Source organism: Ascaphus truei, unplaced genomic scaffold, assembly GCF_040206685.1.
Source record: "Ascaphus truei isolate aAscTru1 unplaced genomic scaffold, aAscTru1.hap1 HAP1_SCAFFOLD_2530, whole genome shotgun sequence".
Taxonomy (NCBI): domain Eukaryota; kingdom Metazoa; phylum Chordata; class Amphibia; order Anura; family Ascaphidae; genus Ascaphus; species Ascaphus truei.
Genome location: NW_027455462.1, coordinates 25001 through 36633, shown reverse-complemented (window position 1 = coordinate 36633; position 11633 = coordinate 25001). Strand labels below are relative to the sequence as shown.

The 11633-nt window shown below is 72.6% G+C and overlaps 1 protein-coding gene across 1 annotated transcript in view; it reads left to right on the top strand.

Moving 5' to 3' along the window:
- The first annotated feature begins 1666 nt into the window (after nucleotides 1-1666).
- LOC142481328 (general transcription factor 3C polypeptide 2-like) overlaps nucleotides 1667-11633 on the top strand; it is a 29472-nt gene continuing 19505 nt past the window's right edge. Inside the window, exon 1 of the mRNA XM_075582794.1 lies at nucleotides 1667-1705. The gene's annotated coding sequence lies outside the window, so the exon portion shown is untranslated. The remainder of the gene's footprint in view (nucleotides 1706-11633) is intronic.

The window sequence follows — 11633 nt, the reverse complement described above, 5'->3', positions numbered from 1 at the left end:
ACGCTCCCGGAGAGGTGAGTCCCCGAGCGCTGCGCGTACAGGAGGAGCGGCGACGCTCCCGGAGAGGCGAGCGCTGCACGTACAGGAGGAGCGGCGACGCTCCGGAGAGGTGAGTCCCGACGGAGCCGCTGCGCGTACAGGAGGAGCGGCGACGCTCCCGGAGAGGTGAGTCCCGAGCGCTGCGCGTACAGGAGGAGCGGCGACGCTCCTGGAGAGGTGAGTCCCGAGCGCTGCGCGTACAGGAGGAGCGGCGACGCTCCCGGAGAGGTGAGTCCCCGAGCGCTGCGCGTACAGGAGGAGCGGCGACGCTCCCGGAGAGAGTCGAGCGCTGCGCGTTACAGGAGGAGCGGCGACGCTCCCGGAGAGGTGAGTCCCGAGCGCTGCGCGTACAGGAGGAGCGGCGACGCTCCCGGAGAGGGAGTCCCGAGCGCTGCGCGTACAGGAGGAGCGGCGACGCTCCCGGAAGAGGAGAGTCCCGAGCGCTGCGCGTACAGGAGGAGCGGCGACGCTCCCGGAGAGGTGAGTCCCCGAGCGCTGCGCGTACAGGAGGAGCGGCGACGCTCCCGGAGAGGTGAGCGCTGCGCGTACAGGAGGAGCGGCGACGCTCCCGGAGAGGTGAGTCCCCGAGCGCTGCGCGTACAGGAGGAGCGGCGACGCTCCCGGAGAGGTGAGCGCTGCGCGTACAGGAGGAGCGGCGACGCTCCCGGAGAGGTGAGTCCCGAGCGCTGCGCGTACAGGAGGAGCGGCGACGCTCCCGGAGAGGTGAGTCCCCGAGCGCTGCGCGTACAGGAGGAGCGGCGACGCTCCCGGAGAGGCGAGCGCTGCACGTACAGGAGGAGCGGCGACGCTCCCGGAGAGGTGAGTCCCGAGCGCTGCGCGTACAGGAGGAGCGGCGACGCTCCCGGAGAGGTGAGTCCCCGAGCGCTGCGCATACAGGAGGAGCGGCGACGCTCCCGGAGAGGTGAGTCCCGAGCGCTGCGCGTACAGGAGGAGCGGCGACGCTCCCGGAGAGGTGAGTCCCCGAGCGCTGCGCGTACAGGAGGAGCGGCGACGCTCCCGGAGAGGTGAGTCCCCGAGCGCTGCGCGTACAGGAGGAGCGGCGACGCTCCCGGAGAGGCGAGTCCCGAGCGCTGCGCGTACAGGAGGAGCGGCGACGCTCCCGGAGAGGTGAGCGCTGCGCGTACAGGAGGAGCGGCGACGCTCCCGGAGAGGTGAGTCCCGAGCGCTGCGCGTACAGGAGGAGCGGCGACGCTCCCGGAGAGGTGAGTCCCCGAGCGCTGCGCGTACAGGAGGAGCGGCGACGCTCCCGGAGAGGTGAGTCCCGAGCGCTGCGCGTACAGGAGGAGCGGCGACGCTCCCGGAGAGGTGAGTCCCGAGCGCTGCGCGTACAGGAGGAGCGGCGACGCTCCCGGAGAGGTGAGTCCCCGAGCGATGCGCGTACAGGAGGAGCGGCGACGCTCCCGGAGAGGTGCGCGTACAGGAGGAGCGGCGACGCTCCCGGAGAGGTGAGTCCCCGAGCGCTGCGCGTACAGGAGGAGCGGCGACGCTCCCGGAGAGGCGAGTCCCCGAGCGCTGCGCGTACAGGAGGAGCGGCGACGCTCCCGGAGAGGTGAGTCCCCGAGCGCTGCGCGTACAGGAGGAGCGGCGACGCTCCCGGAGAGGTGAGCGCTGCGCGTACAGGAGGAGCGGCTACGCTCCCGGAGAGGTGAGCGCTGCGCGTACAGGAGGAGCGGCGACGCTCCCGGAGAGGTGAGTCCCCGAGCGCTGCGCGTACAGGAGGAGCGGCGACGCTCCCGGAGAGGTGAGCGCTGCGCATACAGGAGGAGCGGCGACGCTCCCGGAGAGGTGAGTCCCGAGCGCTTTGCGTACAGGAGGAGCGGCGACGCTCCCGGAGAGGTGAGCGCTGCGCGTACAGGAGGAACGGCGACGCTCCCGGAGAGGTGAGTCCCGAGCGCTGCGCGTACAGGAGGAGCGGCGACGCTCCCGGAGAGGTGAGCGCTGCGCGTACAGGAGGAGCGGCGACGCTCCCGGAGAGGTGAGTCCCGAGCGCTGCGCGTACAGGAGGAGCGGCGACGCTCCCGGAGAGGTGAGTCCCGAGCGCTGCGCGTACAGGAGGAGCGGCGACGCTCCCGGAGAGGTGAGCGCTGCGCGTACAGGAGGAGCGGCGACGCTCCCGGAGAGGTGAGTCCCGAGCGCTGCGCGTACAGGAGGAGCGGCGACGCTCCCGGAGAGGTGAGCGCTGCGCGTACAGGAGGAGCGGCGACGCTCCCGGAGAGGCGAGTCCCGAGCGCTGCGCGTACAGGAGGAGCGGCGACGCTCCCGGAGAGGTGAGCGCTGCGCGTACAGGAGGAGCGGCGACGCTCCCGGAGAGGCGAGTCCCGAGCGCTGCGCGTACAGGAGGAGCGGCGACGCTCCCGGAGAGGTGAGCGCTGCGCGTACAGGAGGAGCGGCGACGCTCCCGGAGAGGTGAGCGCTGCGCGTACAGGAGGAGCGGCGACGCTCCCGGAGAGGTGAGTCCCCGAGCGCTGCGCGTACAGGAGGAGAGGCGAGTCCCGAGCGCTGCGCGTACAGGAGGAGCGGCGACGCTCCCGGAGAGGTGAGCGCTGCGCGTACAGGAGGAGCGGCGACGCTCCCGGAGAGGCGAGTCCCCGAGCGCTGCGCGTGCAGGAGGAGCGGCGACGCTCCCGGAGAGGTGAGCGCTGCGCGTACAGGAGGAGCGGCGACGCTCCGGAGAGGTGAGTCCCGAGCGCTGCGCGTACAGGAGGAGCGGCGACGCTCCCGGAGAGGTGAGCGCTGCGCGTACAGGAGGAGCGGCGACGCTCCCGGAGAGGGAGTCCCCGAGCGCTGCGCGTGCAGGAGGAGCGGCGACGCTCCCGGAGAGGTGAGCGCTGCGCGTACAGGAGGAGCGGCGACGCTCCCGGAGAGGTGAGTCCCCGAGCGCTGCGCGTACAGGAGGAGCGGCGACGCTCCCGGAGAGGTGAGCGCTGCGCGTACAGGAGGAGCGGCGACGCTCCCGGAGAGGTGAGCGCTGCGCGTACAGGAGGAGCGGCGACGCTCCCGGAGAGGTGAGCGCTGCGCGTACAGGAGGAGCGGCGACGCTCCCGGAGAGGTGAGCGCTGCGCGTACAGGAGGAGCGGCGACGCTCCCGGAGAGGTGAGTCCCCGAGCGCTGCGCGTGATGGAGGAGCGGCGACGCTCCCGGAGAGGTGAGTCCCCGAGCGCTGCACGTACAGGAGGAGCGGCGACGCTCCCGGAGAGGTGAGCGCTGCGCGTACAGGAGGAGCGGCGACGCTCCCGGAGAGGTGAGTCCCCGAGCGCTGTGCGTACAGGAGGAGCGGCGACGCTCCCGGAGAGGTGAGCGCTGCGCGTACAGGAGGAGCGGCGACGCTCCCGGAGAGGCGAGCGCTGCACGTACAGGAGGAGCGGCGACGCTCCCGGAGAGGTGAGTCCCCGAGCGCTGCACGTACAGGAGGAGCGGCGACGCTCCCGGAGAGGTGAGCGCTTCGCGTACAGGAGGAGCGGCGACGCTCCCGGAGAGGCGAGCGCTGCACGTACAGGAGGAGCGGCGACGCTCCCGGAGAGGTGAGTCCCGAGCGCTGCGCGTACAGGAGGAGCGGCGACGCTCCCGGAGAGGTGAGCGCTGCGCGTACAGGAGGAGCGGCGACGCTCCCGGAGAGGTGAGCGCTGCGCGTACAGGAGGAGCGGCGACGCTCCCGGAGAGGTGAGTCCCGAGCGCTGCGCGTACAGGAGGAGCGGCGACGCTCCCGGAGAGGTGAGTCCCGAGCGCTGCGCGTACAGGAGGAGCGGCGACGCTCCCGGAGAGGTGAGCGCTGCGCGTACAGGAGGAGCGGCGACGCTCCCGGAGAGGTGAGCGCTGCGCGTACAGGAGGAGCGGCGACGCTCCCGGAGAGGTGAGTCCCGAGCGCTGCGCGTACAGGAGGAGCGGCGATGCTCCCGGAGAGGTGAGTCCCCGAGCGCTGCGCGTACAGGAGGAGCGGCGACGCTCCCGGAGAGGTGAGTCCCGAGCGCTGCGCGTACAGGAGGAGCGGCGACGCTCCCGGAGAGGTGAGCGCTGCGCGTACAGGAGGAGCGGCGACGCTCCCGGAGAGGCGAGTCCCGAGCGCTGCGCGTACAGGAGGAGCGGCGACGCTCCCGGAGAGGTGAGCGCTGCGCGTACAGGAGGAGCGGCGACGCTCCCGGAGAGGCGAGTCCCGAGCGCTGCGCGTACAGGAGGAGCGGCGACGCTCCCGGAGAGGTGAGCGCTGCGCGTACAGGAGGAGCGGCGACGCTCCCGGAGAGGTGAGCGCTGCGCGTACAGGAGGAGCGGCGACGCTCCCGGAGAGGTGAGTCCCCGAGCGCTGCGCGTACAGGAGGAGAGGCGAGTCCCGAGCGCTGCGCGTACAGGAGGAGCGGCGACGCTCCCGGAGAGGTGAGCGCTGCGCGTACAGGAGGAGCGGCGACGCTCCCGGAGAGGGGAGTCCCCGAGCGCTGCGCGTGCAGGAGGAGCGGCGACGCTCCCGGAGAGGTGAGCGCTGCGCGTACAGGAGGAGCGGCGACGCTCCCGGAGAGGTGAGTCCCCGAGCGCTGCGCGTACAGGAGGAGCGGCGACGCTCCCGGAGAGGTGAGCGCTGCGCGTACAGGAGGAGCGGCGACGCTCCCGGAGAGGGGAGTCCCCGAGCGCTGCGCGTGCAGGAGGAGCGGCGACGCTCCCGGAGAGGTGAGCGCTGCGCGTACAGGAGGAGCGGCGACGCTCCCGGAGAGGTGAGTCCCGAGCGCTGCGCGTACAGGAGGAGCGGCGACGCTCCCGGAGAGGTGAGCGCTGCGCGTACAGGAGGAGCGGCGACGCTCCCGGAGAGGTGAGCGCTGCGCGTACAGGAGGAGCGGCGACGCTCCCGGAGAGGTGAGCGCTGCGCGTACAGGAGGAGCGGCGACGCTCCGGAGAGGTGAGCGCTGCGCGTACAGGAGGAGCGGCGACGCTCCCGGAGAGGTGAGTCCCCGAGCGCTGCGCGTGAAGGAGGAGCGGCGACGCTCCCGGAGAGGTGAGTCCCCGAGCGCTGCACGTACAGGAGGAGCGGCGACGCTCCCGGAGAGGTGAGCGCTGCGCGTACAGGAGGAGCGGCGACGCTCCCGGAGAGGTGAGTCCCCGAGCGCTGTGCGTACAGGAGGAGCGGCGACGCTCCCGGAGAGGTGAGCGCTGCGCGTACAGGAGGAGCGGCGACGCTCCCGGAGAGGCGAGCGCTGCACGTACAGGAGGAGCGGCGACGCTCCCGGAGAGGTGAGTCCCCGAGCGCTGCACGTACAGGAGGAGCGGCGACGCTCCCGGAGAGGTGAGCGCTTCGCGTACAGGAGGAGCGGCGACGCTCCCGGAGAGGCGAGCGCTGCACGTACAGGAGGAGCGGCGACGCTCCGGAGAGGTGAGTCCCGAGCGCTGCGCGTACAGGAGGAGCGGCGACGCTCCCGGAGAGGTGAGCGCTGCGCGTACAGGAGGAGCGGCGACGCTCCCGGAGAGGTGAGCGCTGCGCGTACAGGAGGAGCGGCGACGCTCCCGGAGAGGTGAGTCCCGAGCGCTGCGCGTACAGGAGGAGCGGCGACGCTCCCGGAGAGGTGAGTCCCGAGCGCTGCGCGTACAGGAGGAGCGGCGACGCTCCCGGAGAGGTGAGCGCTGCGCGTACAGGAGGAGCGGCGACGCTCCCGGAGAGGTGAGCGCTGCGCGTACAGGAGGAGCGGCGACGCTCCCGGAGAGGTGAGTCCCGAGCGCTGCGCGTACAGGAGGAGCGGCGATGCTCCCGGAGAGGTGAGTCCCCGAGCGCTGCGCGTACAGGAGGAGCGGCGACGCTCCCGGAGAGGTGAGTCCCGAGCGCTGCGCGTACAGGAGGAGCGGCGACGCTCCCGGAGAGGTGAGCGCTGCGCGTACAGGAGGAGCGGCGACGCTCCCGGAGAGGTGAGTCCCGAGCGCTGCGCGTACAGGAGGAGCGGCGACGCTCCCGGAGAGGTGAGCGCTGCGCGTACAGGAGGAGCGGCGACGCTCCCGGAGAGGTGAGCGCTGCGCGTACAGGAGGAGCGGCGACGCTCCCGGAGAGGTGAGCGCTGCGCGTACAGGAGGAGCGGCGACGCTCCCGGAGAGGTGAGTCCCCGAGCGCTGCGCGTGCAGCAGGAGCGGCGACGCTCCCGGAGAGGTGAGTCCCCGAGCGCTGCACGTACAGGAGGAGCGGCGACGCTCCCGGAGAGGTGAGCGCTGCGCGTACAGGAGGAGCGGCGACGCTCCCGGAGAGGTGAGTCCCCGAGCGCTGCACGTACAGGAGGAGCGGCGACGCTCCCGGAGAGGTGAGCGCTGCGCGTACAGGAGGAGCGGCGACGCTCCCGGAGAGGTGAGTCCCCGAGCGCTGCACATACAGGAGGAGCGGCGACGCTCCCGGAGAGGTGAGCGCTGCGCGTACAGGAGGAGCGGCGACGCTCCCGGAGAGGCGAGCGCTGCACGTACAGGAGGTGCGGCGACGCTCCCGGAGAGGGGAGTCCCCAAGCGCTGCGCGTACAGGAGGAGCGGCGACGCTCCCGGAGAGGTGAGTCCCGAGCGCTGCGCGTACAGGAGGAGCGGCGACGCTCCCGGAGAGGTGAGCGCTGCGCGTACAGGAGGAGCGGCGACGCTCCCGGAGAGGTGAGCGCTGCGCGTACAGGAGGAGCGGCGACGCTCCTGGAGAGGTGAGCGCTGCGCGTACAGGAGGAGCGGCGACGGTCCCGGAGAGGTGAGTCCCGAGCGCTGCGCGTACAGGAGGAGCGGCGACGCTCCCGGAGAGGTGAGTCCCGAGCGCTGCGCGTACAGGAGGAGCGGCGACGCTCCCGGAGAGGTGAGTCCCGAGCGCTGCGCGTACAGGAGGAGCGGCGACGCTCCCGGAGAGGTGAGTCCCGAGCGCTGCGCGTACAGGAGGAGCGGCGAAGCTCCCGGAGAGGTGAGCGCTGCGCGTACAGGAGGAGCGGCGACGCTCCCGGAGAGGTGAGCGCTGCGCATACAGGAGGAGCGGCGACGCTCCCGGAGAGGTGAGTCCCGAGCGCTGCGCGTACAGGAGGAGCGGCGACGCTCCCGGAGAGGTGAGCGCTGCGCGTACAGGAGGAGCGGCGACGCTCCCGGAGAGGTGAGCGCTGCGCGTACAGGAGGAGCGGCGACGCTCCCGGAGAGGTGAGTCCCGAGCGCTGCGCGTACAGGAGGAGCGGCGACGCTCCCGGAGAGGTGAGTCCCCGAGCGCTGCGCGTACAGGAGGAGCGGCGACGCTCCCGGAGAGGTGAGTCCCGAGCGCTGCGCGTACAGGAGGAGCGGCGACGCTCCCGGAGAGGTGAGTCCCCGAGCGCTGCGCGTACAGGAGGAGCGGCGACGCTCCCGGAGAGGTGAGCGCTGCGCGTACAGGAGGAGCGGCGACGCTCCCGGAGAGGTGAGCGCTGCGCGTACAGGAGGAGCGGCGACGCTCCCGGAGAGGTGAGTCCCCGAGCGCTGCGCGTACAGGAGGAGCGGCGACGCTCCCGGAGAGGTGAGTCCCGAGCGCTGCGCGTACAGGAGGAGCGGCGACGCTCCCGGAGAGGTGAGTCCCGAGCGCTGCGCGTACAGGAGGAGCGGCGACGCTCCCGGAGAGGTGAGTCCCGAGCGCTGCGCGTACAGGAGGAGCGGCGACGCTCCCGGAGAGGTGAGCGCTGCGCGTACAGGAGGAGCGGCGACGCTCCCGGAGAGGCGAATCCCCGAGCGCTGCGCGTACAGGAGGAGCGGCGACGCTCCCGGAGAGGTGCGCGTACAGGAAAAGCGGCGACGCTCCCGGAGAGGTGAGTCCCCGAGCGCTGCGCGTACAGGAGGAGCGGCGACGCTCCCGGAGAGGTGAGCGCTGCGCGTACAGGAGGAGCGGCGACGCTCCCGGAGAGGTGAGTCCCCGAGCGCTGCGCGTACAGGAGGAGCGGCGACGCTCCCGGAGAGGTGAGTCCCCGAGCGCTGCACGTACAGGAGGAGCGGCGACGCTCCCGGAGAGGTGAGCGCTGCGCGTACAGGAGGAGCGGCGACGCTCCCGGAGAGGCGAGCGCTGCACGTACAGGAGGAGCGGCGACGCTCCCGGAGAAGGGAGTCCCCAAGCGCTGCGCGTACAGGAGGAGCGCGACGCTCCCGGAGAGGTGAGTCCCGAGCGCTGCGCGTACAGGAGGAGCGGCGACGCTCCCGGAGAGGTGAGCGCTGCGCGTACAGGAGGAGCGGCGACGCTCCCGGAGAGGTGAGCGCTGCGCGTACAGGAGGAGCGGCGACGCTCCCGGAGAGGTGAGCGCTGCGCGTACAGGAGGAGCGGCGACGCTCCCGGAGAGGTGAGCGCTGCGCGTACAGGAGGAGCGGCGACGCTCCCGGAGAGGTGAGCGCTGCGCGTACAGGAGGAGCGGCGACGGTCCCGGAGAGGTGAGTCCCCGAGCGCTGCGCGCACAGGAGGAGCGGCGACGCTCCCGGAGAGGTGAGTCCCGAGCGCTGCGCGTACAGGAGGAGCGGCGACGCTCCCGGAGAGGTGAGTCCCGAGCGCTGCGCGTACAGGAGGAGCGGCGACGCTCCCGGAGAGGTGAGTCCCCGAGCGCTGCGCGTACAGGAGGAGCGGCGACGCTCCCGGAGAGGTGAGTCCCGAGCGCTGCGCGTACAGGAGGAGCGGCGACGCTCCCGGAGAGGTGAGTCCCCGAGCGCTGCGCGTACAGGAGGAGCGGCGACGCTCCCGGAGAGGTGAGCGCTGCGCGTACAGGAGGAGCGTCGACGCTCCCGGAGAGGTGAGCGCTGCGCGTACAGGAGGAGCGGCGACGCTCCCGGAGAGGCGAGTCCCGAGCGCTGCGCGTACAGGAGGAGCGGCGACGCTCCCGGAGAGGTGAGTCCCCGAGCGATGCGCGTACAGGAGGAGCGGCGACGCTCCCGGAGAGGTGAGTCCCGAGCGCTGCGCGTACAGGAGGAGCGGCGACGCTCCCGGAGAGGTGAGTCCCCGAGCGCTGCGCGTACAGGAGGAGCGGCGACGCTCCCGGAGAGGTGAGCGCTGCGCGTACAGGAGGAGCGGCGACGCTCCCGGAGAGGTGAGTCCCGAGCGCTGCGCGTACAGGAGAAGCGGCGACGCTCCCGGAGAGGTGAGTCCCGAGCGCTGCGCGTACAGGAGGAGCGGCGACGCTCCCGGAGAGGTGTGCGCTGCGCGTACAGGAGGAGCGGCGACGCTCCCGGAGAGGTGAGTCCCCGAGCGCTGCGCGTACAGGAGGAGCGGCGACGCTCCCGGAGAGGCGAGTCCCCGAGCGCTGCGCGTACAGGAGGAGCGGCGACGCTCCCGGAGAGGTGAGCGCTGCGCGTACAGGAGGAGCGGCGACGCTCCCGGAGAGGTGAGTCCCGAGCGCTGCGCGTACAGGAGGAGCGGCGACGCTCCCGGAGAGGGGAGTCCCGAGCGCTGCGCGTACAGGAGGAGCGGCGACGCTCCCGGAGAGGTGAGCGCTGCGCGTACAGGAGGAGCGGCGACGCTCCCGGAGAGGTGAGTCCCCGAGCGCTGCGCGTACAGGAGGAGCGGCGACGCTCCCGGAGAGGTGAGTCCCGAGCGCTGCGCGTACAGGAGGAGCGGCGACGCTCCCGGAGAGGTGAGTCCCGAGCGCTGCGCGTACAGGAGGAGCGGCGACGCTCCCGGAGTGGTGAGTCCCGAGCGCTGCGCGTACAGGAGGAGCGGCGACGCTCCCGGAGAGGTGAGTCCCGAGCGCTGCGCGTACAGGAGGAGCGGCGACGCTCCCGGAGAGGTGAGCGCTGCGCGTACAGGAGGAGCGGCGACGCTCCCGGAGAGGCGAATCCCCGAGCGCTGCGCGTACAGGAGGAGCGGCGACGCTCCCGGAGAGGTGCGCGTACAGGAGGAGCGGCGACGCTCCCGGAGAGGTGAGTCCCCGAGCGCTGCGCGTACAGGAGGAGCGGCGACGCTCCCGGAGAGGCGAGTCCCGAGCGCTGCGCGTACAGGAGGAGCGGCGACGCTCCCGGAGAGGTGAGTCCCGAGCGCTGCGCGTACAGGAGGAGCGGCGACGCTCCCGGAGAGGTGAGTCCCGAGCGCTGCGCGTACAGGAGGAGCGGCGACGCTCCCGGAGAGGTGAGCGCTGCGCGTACAGGAGGAGCGGCGACGCTCCCGGAGAGGTGAGTCCCCGAGCGCTGCGCGTACAGGAGGAGCGGCGACGCTCCCGGAGAGGTGAGTCCCGAGCGCTGCGCGTACAGGAGGAGCGGCGACGCTCCCGGAGAGGTGAGTCCCGAGCGCTGCGCGTACAGGAGGAGCGGCGACGCTCCCGGAGTGGTGAGTCCCGAGCGCTGCGCGTACAGGAGGAGCGGCGACGCTCCCGGAGAGGTGAGCGCTGCGCGTACAGGAGGAGCGGCGACGCTCCCGGAGAGGCGAATCCCCGAGCGCTGCGCGTACAGGAGGAGCGGCGACGCTCCCGGAGAGGTGCGCGTACAGGAGGAGCGGCGACGCTCCCGGAGAGGTGAGTCCCCGAGCGCTGCGCGTACAGGAGGAGCGGCGACGCTCCCGGAGAGGCGAGTCCCGAGCGCTGCGCGTACAGGAGGAGCGGCGACGCTCCCGGAGAGGTGAGTCCCGAGCGCTGCGCGTACAGGAGGAGCGGCGACGCTCCCGGAGAGGTGAGTCCCGAGCGCTGCGCGTACAGGAGGAGCGGCGACGCTCCCGGAGAGGTGAGCGCTGCGCGTACAGGAGGAGCGGCGACGCTCACGGAGAGGTGAGTCCCCGAGCGCTGCGCGCACAGGAGGAGCGGCGACGCTCCCGGAGAGGTGAGTCCCGAGCGCTGCGCGTACAGGAGGAGCGGCGACGCTCCCGGAGAGGTGAGTCCCGAGCGCTGCGCGTACAGGAGGAGCGGCGACGCTCCCGGAGAGGTGAGTCCCCGAGCGATGCGCGTACAGGAGGAGCGGCGACGCTCCCGGAGAGGTGCGCGTACAGGAGGAGCGGCGACGCTCCCGGAGAGGTGAGTCCCCGAGCGCTGCGCGTACAGGAGGAGCGGCGACGCTCCCGGAGAGGTGAGTCCCGAGCGCTGCGCGTACAGGAGGAGCGGCGACGCTCCCGGAGAGGTGAGCGCTGCGCGTACAGGAGGAGCGGCGACGCTCCCGGAGAGGTGAGTCCCCGAGCGCTGCGCGTACAGGAGGAGCGGCGACGCTCCCGGAGAGGTGAGTCCCCGAGCGCTGCGCGTACAGGAGGAGCGGCGACGCTCCCGGAGAGGTGAGCGCTGCGCGTACAGGAGGAGCGGCGACGCTCCCGGAGAGGTGAGCGCTGCGCGTACAGGAGGAGCGGCGACGCTCCCGGAGAGGTGAGCGCTGCGCGTACAGGAGGAGCGGCGACGCTCCCGGAGAGGTGAGTCCCGAGCGCTGCGCGTACAGGAGGAGCGGCGACGCTCCCGGAGAGGTGAGTCCCCGAGGTGGAGGCGCGTACAGGTGGAGGCGGGGCTGTGCGTACAGGTGGAGGCGGGGCTGTGCGTACAGCTGGAGGCGCGGCTGTGCGTACAGGTGGAGGCGGGGCTGTGCGTACAGGTGGAGGCGGGGCTGTGCGTACAGGTGGAGGCGCGGCTGTGCGTACAGGTGGAGGCGGGGCTGTGCGTACAGGTGGAGGCGCGGCTGTGCGTACAGGTGGAGGC